Raw genomic sequence first — 9,214 nt, 5'->3', positions numbered from 1 at the left:
TTAATGTTCTCCTGACGAGGACCATGTAACTTAGAAAGAGCTCAAATCAAAAGCTTTTGGACAATCCGAGGAATCAAACAGTCTTTCAAGGGCTTATCCCCTTCATCTGCTCTTGAAGTCTTTCCTTGTTTCTTCATTTCCTCTTTTGCCTTTTTTTTCCAATCACAAAAGCCTCCAAGGTGTATTTTTGTTATTTTTTCCCCACTTTTTTTCTCTAATTGTTGAGCCTCTGCTATTACAGCCACGAATTACTCTTTTTCCTCCCTCCTGAAATGATTCCTCTGCCTTCCTACACTGATAAGGTGTGGGAGCCTATCTGATGTTGCTTGCTGAGGAAGCATGATTAGATCTAAGCTATAAAGTCACTTTAGTCTTTTCTAAAATAGCCACAAGGCAGAAAGTTCTCTGGGTAGAAAAATGTAATCTGCAGGACAAAACGGTCAAACATTGTTGAGTCTGCCATGATCACTAAAAACGTGGCGATGGCTTTTCTTGAAAAAACATACATGAATGAGAAAATCAAATCACAGTATACCTTTGATTTTTTTTAGATGACAACAGAGGGAACCCTGTGGGGAGGGACGCCTGTTTCGATTGGAGGCATAAAGAGACAGGTATTTTTTCTGTAACAGAAAAACTGTAGAGCATGATTCTGAAAAGTACTTCTCATTATTATTAAGTCTGATTTGCTCCGAAGCACGTCCCTAAACTGTAGGTGTGAAGTTATAATGGAAGTGCCCATGAGAGACCTAAAAAAGTGAAATTTGGTTGACATGCCATGCTTTTGAATGTGTTCCTTTTACCGCTGGTTTTCATGTAGAATTACGTTTTTTATTTAACAAAGCAGTGGATTGTCTTGTAACAGTTCAAGAACTCTAGTGAGACTCAAAAAAAGACGATTTCAAGTCATGTTGAGTATATGCAACCTGAAGAATACGAGAATACAAAATAAAAACATTGTGGTTGAACACAACATTCTGCCTCCATATATTTATCCAGAAATATTTACCAGGAAAACTTTCTCAGAGCTCAAAGTTCAGCAAAAAGTTTGAACGCTCTTTGCCTCACAGTGCTTGAGTGTGAAAACACAGGCTTGGCTCCAAATAAACTGTTCTCACATGTAAGAGAAAATATTCAGTGTTTGTTGTCTTGCTGATGCCAAAGGTCACAGGAGAATGGCCAGGCTGTTTTGAGCTGATATGAAGACAACAGTAACTCGAGGTTTGCACAAGAACATACTTGAAGAAAAACCTTGAAGAAGATGAGCTCGAGCAGCAGAAGACCACACTGGGTGACACTCCTGTAACTACAAACAGGAAATTTGGGCCGCAGTTTAAGTAGGCACGCCAAAATTGGACAATAAGGGATTGGAACAACTTTCGTCTGGTCTGAGGAGTCTTAATTTCTGCTCCGATATTCAGATGTTAGGATCACATGTGGTGTAACCAAGCAAGGAAACCTTGGAACCATCCTGCCTTGTATCAGCAAATCAGGCTGCTGGTGGTGGTGCAATGGTGTGGGGCTCCAACTGAGGAATGCCCCAGTCTATGTGAGTGACCATCCCTTTATGACCACAGTGTATTAATCTTCTGATGACTTCTTTGAGCAGGGTGGTTTGTTGATGTGTACTCTAATGGCCTCTACAATCACCATATCTCGATCCAATCGTGCACCTTTGAGATCTGGTTGAGTCCCATCATGGATGTAGTGGGTGTGAAGCTATCATATCAACATGAATCAAAATCTCTGAGGAGTTTTTTTCCAGCACTTTGTTGAATCTTTGTCAGGCTGTTCCCAAGGCCAAAGGAGGTCCAACCCGGTCATAGCAAGATGTACCTAATGAAGAGTCCGTGAGTGTACGGAGTGTAAAAACAGGTTTGTGTAGCACTGGTGTTTTTTGTTCTTCACATTAACTTTGGCTAAGTTCCAGCTTGTATTTCTGCGAGTGGACACAATGCTTGCTGTCTTGTGGCCGTGGGGGCAGAGCAGCCAGACTCTGACTCCTGGTTCAAGGTTAATGCCTGTTGGCTCACCTCTGGACACACACTGCTGTGATTGATGCATGCTCAGTCGCTATGCCCGAGGGATTAACACTACCCGAATAACAGCAGCGTTTACATTCAATGACCTCTTGCATCACCTTCCCACTCCGGCATGGATTACTGTCACAAACGTTGCCATTGGTGTTTCGTGTCTACCTTTGTTTTTCCTGCAGAATACAAATTTTTAAGAAGATGAGAGAGCTGTAGTACAGATTGTTTTATTGCTAAAAAGAAACAAGGGAGCCTCCTACCTTATAAATAATAATTAGATGTATGCAACTTTTTGTATGAGTAAATTATTTTACTTTGGAACTTGGAACTTCCTAGATTAGGGATTCATGGATACTATGAAATTACATAGTTAGCTTATTTACCAAGGGAAATACTCCAGACACAGTTACCCACAAGGTACTGTGTTATTTTGCCTTATAATGCATGTGAAAAGTAAACTGGACCCTTGGGCGATGGACGCGTGTGTATTGCACCACACGAGAGTCGATCACAGGCCATCTGGTCAGGCCCGGCAACAGCTCTGCCCTAGGCAAACTGTACAAGCAAGTCATTTATAAGTGTCGCAGGTGGTCCCCCGCGTCCTCAAACCCTGTAATGAGTAATGAGGGCTCCACCATTGAGGATCTGTCTTCCAGCAGGAGCTGCAAATGCAAGGACACCAAATTCACCAGCAGGTAGGAGTGAGATACTGCAATTTGTGAATATGACCAGCAGGCTATGCATTAATGGACTCTGTGACCTTCATTTATGTGATTTATAATGCATGTCCCAGCAGTTGTTTCTTATTTTATGACAGTGAAAATGTAATATTAAAGAATTGCAGCATTTCGTATGATTTAGTCTTCAACCGTGGCGCCCTTGTGGTTTTTTCTTGGTACACCCTCATTCACACACGAATGTTTCAGCTAAAATAACACCGTAAATGAATTATGTAATACAGTTGATATGATTATTAATAGTGACAGATAGCCTCCTCTGTAGCAGCCACAAAACCGATCTGTGTTAAAAAAAAATCCCCCAAAAAACTCCAAAACAAAAAACTAAAGATTCTTCACCCTCATAAACATGAAGCAATCGTTTTTAACAAAAAGCAGTTGACTTATATATTCAAAGATGTATTTATAAAAAATTAAACGTAATTTAATTGATAATAAATTACATTATTTAATCACTCTACAAGACTAACAGTACAACTGTACAAAAGTCTTTATTGTTAGTCAGGAAAATTAGAAATGCGTTAGATGATCGCTTGAAACATACAAACATACATGGAAATACAATATAATAAGGCAAAAAAAAAGAAAAGAAAAATAGTTTGTAAAATTCGAAGAAGCTTGAAAGTGAGTATTTGGTTTGACCACATTTTGTTCTTCAACACAGCCTGGCCTCTTATGCAAGTAGTTCTCCAGGCTTGCTGAAGGACATTCAAAGCTCTTCTTTGAATGTTGGTTGGCTTTTCTTCTGTTCTTTGTCGAGATGATCACACATTCCCTCAATACTGTTAAAGTCCTGGCTCTGGGGAGGCCAACCATTCACTCAAAAAAATGAAACGTTGACTTTAATTAAAATTATTTTGTCAACAGGTTCCACGAAATTGAATTATGTTAGTTTAAAGCAAAAATCTTTAGTTCATCTAATTTAAAAAAACTACTTAAGATTAACAAGACATATTTAAGACTAACTAAATCAAGTTATGTTGTATGAACAAAGATGATATATTTTCAGGTTAGATAGTTTAGATTAGTTACTTCAACACATTTCTTATTTGTGGCAGTAAAATGTTAAATTTAAGTTAGATTAATTCAAATATTATATTTTCAGCCACCTTGTGCTTTATTAATTAGTTTTACATAAATCTATTTTGTCAACAGGTTCCACACAAATGAATTAAGTACATCCAACTTATTTTTTAAAATTTCTTTTATTGCCAACACATTCAGTGAGCATTTGTGTAAACCCAGTCCAAAATAAAACACAACAGCTCATTAGGGTTAGTAATTAACAGTATGTAGACAGATGCAACATCAAGACTTTAAATTAAATGTCTGTATCTACCAGAAATAGAAGAGAGAAAAAAAAACGCATTGAAGATCACATAACACATTGATAAGATGACACTTGAGTTAGGCACATGTGATGCTAGTAAGGTCTGTGAGTGTTTTTTTCTTTTAGTGTCTAAAATGGATAGCAAAGTTGCTATTTGCAATGATTGCTTAGGGTCAGTCCAGTAACACAATGCCAATGAAGTGCTTTCCTTTAACAATGCAAAGTGAAGTGTCCACCTCAACAGCCACAATTTAAAAAAAATTTATGTAACAACAACAACAACAATAATAATAATAATAATCATAATAATAATAATAATAATAATAATAAATAGTCCACTGATATTAGCAATCAAAGAAAATTACATCACCATCCCAAATAAAACTTTAACAAAACATGCCAACATTATGGTCTAACAATAAAACAGCTTGTCAGCGTTCAGTTTTTTTGCAACAGCACAGCAGTAACCATTTAACACTCGCCACTGTCAACATTTATTTTACCAGTGTTTGGGCAAAAAACTTCAGATGTAAACATTTTAACATGGAAACAATTGTTCGTCTTTAAAAGTCCACAAAATATACATTCATCCTGCATTCCCAACTTGGATGATCTGATATCCTCGTGTTGGTGTTGTTCCCAGACCATCATGAAAATGTTGTCACATTGTTGTGACGTTATTCTTTTGCGCGCCAAGCCATTCGTGCATTTATGAAATTCCAATGTTGCAAGGACAATATCAATTCTGCTTACTGTTTATTAAAGGGTTACGGTTAGGGTTAGGGTCAGTTGATCGGCGGACAGAGGCGGTTTCACGCAGCTTAAGTACAGTTTTTTGTTTTACGCCGGTTTTTCCCGAAGTCGCAAAAGTATGACGTCACAACATTCTGATTGGTCACTTGCAATGTTGATCCTGGAACAACATTTAGTATGATGATCTGGGAACAACACCAACACGAGGATATCAGATCAACCTCCTAACTTACCCTTATTTTTAGTATGTATTGCAATTACCTTTACAATGCACACAATGTAACACAAACTGAATATGAACATATTTCCACCTCATAACAATATGCCTTGAACGCTAATATACACACCACCCTTCAACATTTCTGGTGCAGTATCATCTCTCAATTAAATCCTTTAAATCTCAATACTTTTGATTGTCTCTTACTAGCCCCCCACAACAGTAAAATCTCTCAAATTGTAGTAGTTTACAAACTTTTCAAAATGTTCTAAATTTCTCTTAAATGTAATTTTCCCGTTATCTGTCATTTACAAATTACCATTTTATTCCCATTCAGCCTCCGAAAAACTTCTGTCCATCTGACAGAACATTCATCATCCAAATTAAAGGTTGGCTTATTCATTCAGTGTATTCTTGAGCAACTGTACCTTGGTCAAGAGTATGCTGACATACAGATGAAGGAAGAGCTTCTGAAGTACTTCAAAGAAAGCTTTCAGTCTTGAGGTTAACTGAGATTCAGTGCATATATCCCACCCATTAAGAGTGCACATGCAGAGGCCAGGTCTTCCAGGTCATGCAGGACACACTAGATGGTTATACCCACATCGGCTGGAGGAGTGCTGGCATCAGCTCTTTCGATGGTAAAGATAGCAAGGGTAATTTGTTCCAGCTCCCTCTGAACAGCTGTAGCTTAGACACAAAAACATAGAAAAATGGCGTCCAGTTTTAAAAAAAGAAAGAAAAAGGGCCAAAGCTACCCTTTAATGACATAAACACAATATTAGGAACATGCACCCCAGTGCGCCACTATTTCAGACTACAGATTCAACGATAAATATAAATAGTTTGGGTATACAAGAAGATTTCCCAAAACATTTAAACAGGTTCCATGCAAATTACAACAACAACAACATGCAACAACATTAGTTATTCAAAATTTGGTTTAATACAGATAAAAAACTAAACTAAAATTACCAACCAATTATTCTTTGAAGAGGATGCTTGGGTCTTCATTCAGGTAAAAAGGTAGTGCCCTGAGGACACACTCCCTCCCCTTTTCAATACTTTCCTTCTGTAGAGAGTGGCAGAGATACAGGAAGAGAAAACAGATATACTTTAGGATGACAGAAACTCACATTATACGCAAAATGAATGACATATCCACTGCACAGATAGACATGTACACAAGACCAACTAATCATCACATGGACATGAATAGTTAACCTGTTGGGCAGGGTTTCCACCACATTATATATGTCCATAATGGAGGTAAAGACAAACTAATACATCATCTTTTTTGCATTCAAAACATAACATAAAAACATTCACTTCTGGTTTAACCTAAATCAAGGGATCAGATTTTACATATGTTTAGGTAATTTAAATTTTCAACATTTTGAGTACCAAACTTTGTCTTGCTTAATATAAATGTAAGTGCACTGTGCAGCTACCATACACTAGCTGTTTAAATTTGAAAATGATCTTATTAGCCATAATATTTTGCTACCAACAGAATAACGCACCTGTGTGGCTGGGGCCAAAGTTTGTCTAATTTTCTTCCCTGCAACGCCTCCTTTTTTCTTGAAGACTTTTATGAGCTGGTCAGTGTATTGGTCAAGTTGTGTAAAAAGCCTTGGAACATGTGCAGCAGTAGTAATCCTCACATATTCTGCTTCCACCTGAAAATATGTCAACAAACACAACATACTGTACTGTAAATATACATACTATATGTACACATATACAAACTAAAACTAATGTAGTAAGACCTCATTAAAGCTATAATTTTAACACAAACATTTACACAAAATGCTAATGGAGCCATTACAGCTTTTATTGTTATTTATCAAGTTCCAAAAAATATTGATCACAGCTGATCTGAAAAGAATTTCATGCCTCAGGCCCTTGAACTGCAACCTTTACCATGGTTCAGATGAGGAGAAGAAATAACAGGGGCATGGGATGGGTCACTAAAGAAAACTTAACTTATAAAACAGTTTTGTTTTTAAAAGTATAACAGTTCACATACCACATACAAGCTCAGCAGTACCACATACACCACATCAGTATAGGAGGGAGCAGGTAAAGGCAGGATCTGAGATTTATAAAGTAAAACAAGAAATTCATTACTTAATTTCAAGAAGCAAATTATTGTTTGAATTACAACTAAATAAAATACTACTCAGAAGAAAAGCAAGAGATTGACACTGCCATGTGCTAACTTTCTATAGAAGCAATTATCACCAGGTCTGTCGACCTCCATTGTCTGTCCACTCATATGTCTTGAATAATTTTATTAAAAAAAGTAAGTGTGTACTTTCACAAACTGTAATTTATAACTACATTGATATGTATAACTCCGCTAGGAAACATGCTGTATTTACAGACCATTTTTACATAATACAGATTACTGATAGAGCAGAGCAATGGTGTCACAGTGGCTTTCGCCCTTCACTTTTTGGATTTTAAATGTCACTTTATGCTATCCTTGCTATCCTATTCGATATTTCCGACTCTCGGATTACAGAAAAGGAATCCCAAGAAAGCAAATGGAAAAATAACCCCTTGAAAGAATAACCCCATGAACCCCTGTAGCTAATCCCTTAATAAAACAAAAAACAATAAAAATGTTTCTTACACAGTCCACAAAATAAGCATGTCCAGGACCCAGTAAAACTAATGTAAAACAAGCGCACGCAAACGATATAACATGTCTTGTAAGACAAACGCAAAATATAACCATGCTGGACATATAGATACTACACAACATAGTCAAAGAAAAAAGTGGTCTTACCTCTCAAAGAAACAGCAGCTTGGCGCCAAAACAGCCTTTTTCAGTTAAATTTGAAGTCTTGCGCATGAGCAGGCACAAGCCGTGAAACCTTCTTGTTCTGCGCGGTTTCATTACAACTGTTTTTGCATTACTGCCACCTTGTGGATATACAAGGTATATCGATCCTAATTGACTTAACTTAAATGTTATGCGATCAAGTAACACATTAGTATTATGTACGTTGAATAATAGACACAATTACGTAGACTTGATTAGAAAAACATATGTTAATTTAACAAAAACATATATTTTAAGTAAAATGAAAATAAATAATTAATATACACTGAACAATCCACCTCATTCATTTTTTTGAGTGTTGACTGATAGTCTTCTGTTGTTGAAATATGCTGAAAAAATGAAGCCTTTGCCAATTAGATGCTTTCTAAAGCGTATTACATAGTGTTTTGAAATCTGATGATGCAAAAACACAATTTTATGTCTGTCAAACTGTGTTACTTTTGGTTTTCTTTGGCATTTTTCTGCAGCTTCAGCTGCAGAAATGGAAGCAAATTACGTTTTTGTGACAGGCTGCTCGTAACAAAGTGCCTAAAGACAGGAAGTAAAATGGGTTCTTTGCTAAGTTTTCTGTTAGTTGTTCTTCCTTTGGGTTAAGTGCCTTTTTTATTCTTGAATGATTCATGGGTCAGGTACAAGGACTGGATAGACAATGAGTAAAAGATGCAGTTTCAAGAACTTCACAAAGACCGAAGAACTATTGCTCAAGATCACTTTTAAAAAATCCAAGAAGCTTCTTGCAAGCAAAGTATCATAAACGAATTTAACCATACCCTAACCTGCCCTCACAAAGCCCTATTATTCATTCTATACTCTTCCTCCTAAGTCTTGGGGACTTGAATCATAGCAGACAGAATGAAAACAGCATGAAAAACTCCAATCTGCCTATTACATGATAAAAAAAGCCAGCCAGAACTTGTTTCCTCTGACCTTGAATTCACACCATAGAGGCAGACAAATGTGCAGTTCAATTTAAATAGAACTCCAGTAATTATATCAAGCCAAGCTGTGCACTTGCACTGCAAATAACAAACTTGTTCTGCTCGATGTCACACGTTGTGCATGTGGTGTGAACGCAGGTGACTGCCATGAGAAGGTTACAGTATGAATATAATGGCATGTCATCTTGTGAACACTCTCAACAGAGCTGTTAATAGAAAGTTGGAAGCATTTGGAATAGATGGGTAAAGAAGTGAACAGTTAAAACAGCACAGATGAACAGAGGGGGGGGTAAAAAAAAAAAAGGTGCCACTCAACAGAATCCAAGGAAAAGAGGTCACAGTGCCACCCACGCTG

At 37.0% G+C, this 9,214-nt stretch overlaps 1 long non-coding RNA gene across 3 annotated transcripts; it reads right to left on the bottom strand.

Annotated features, from left to right (window-relative positions):
- Positions 1 to 3,956: 3,956 nt before the first annotated feature.
- Positions 3,957 to 7,953, bottom strand: LOC113031211 (uncharacterized). 3 transcript variants are annotated; one of them, XR_013911240.1, is made up of 5 exons: positions 7,865 to 7,953; positions 7,100 to 7,165; positions 6,594 to 6,749; positions 6,050 to 6,142; positions 3,957 to 5,760 (listed from the first exon to the last, which is right to left on the bottom strand). It is a non-coding gene; the product is annotated as an uncharacterized LOC113031211 (long non-coding RNA). The 3 variants fall into 3 exon arrangements; XR_013911241.1 differs by lacking the exon at positions 7,865 to 7,953 and adding an exon at positions 7,709 to 7,838; XR_013911242.1 differs by lacking the exon at positions 7,100 to 7,165 and having other exon boundaries at positions 5,463 to 5,760; positions 7,865 to 7,952.
- Positions 7,954 to 9,214: the final 1,261 nt, after the last annotated feature.

This window comes from Astatotilapia calliptera, chromosome 9 (assembly GCF_964374335.1).
Source record: "Astatotilapia calliptera chromosome 9, fAstCal68.1, whole genome shotgun sequence".
Lineage (NCBI taxonomy): Eukaryota > Metazoa > Chordata > Actinopteri > Cichliformes > Cichlidae > Astatotilapia > Astatotilapia calliptera.
This window is presented reverse-complemented; position numbering and strand designations above follow the sequence as displayed.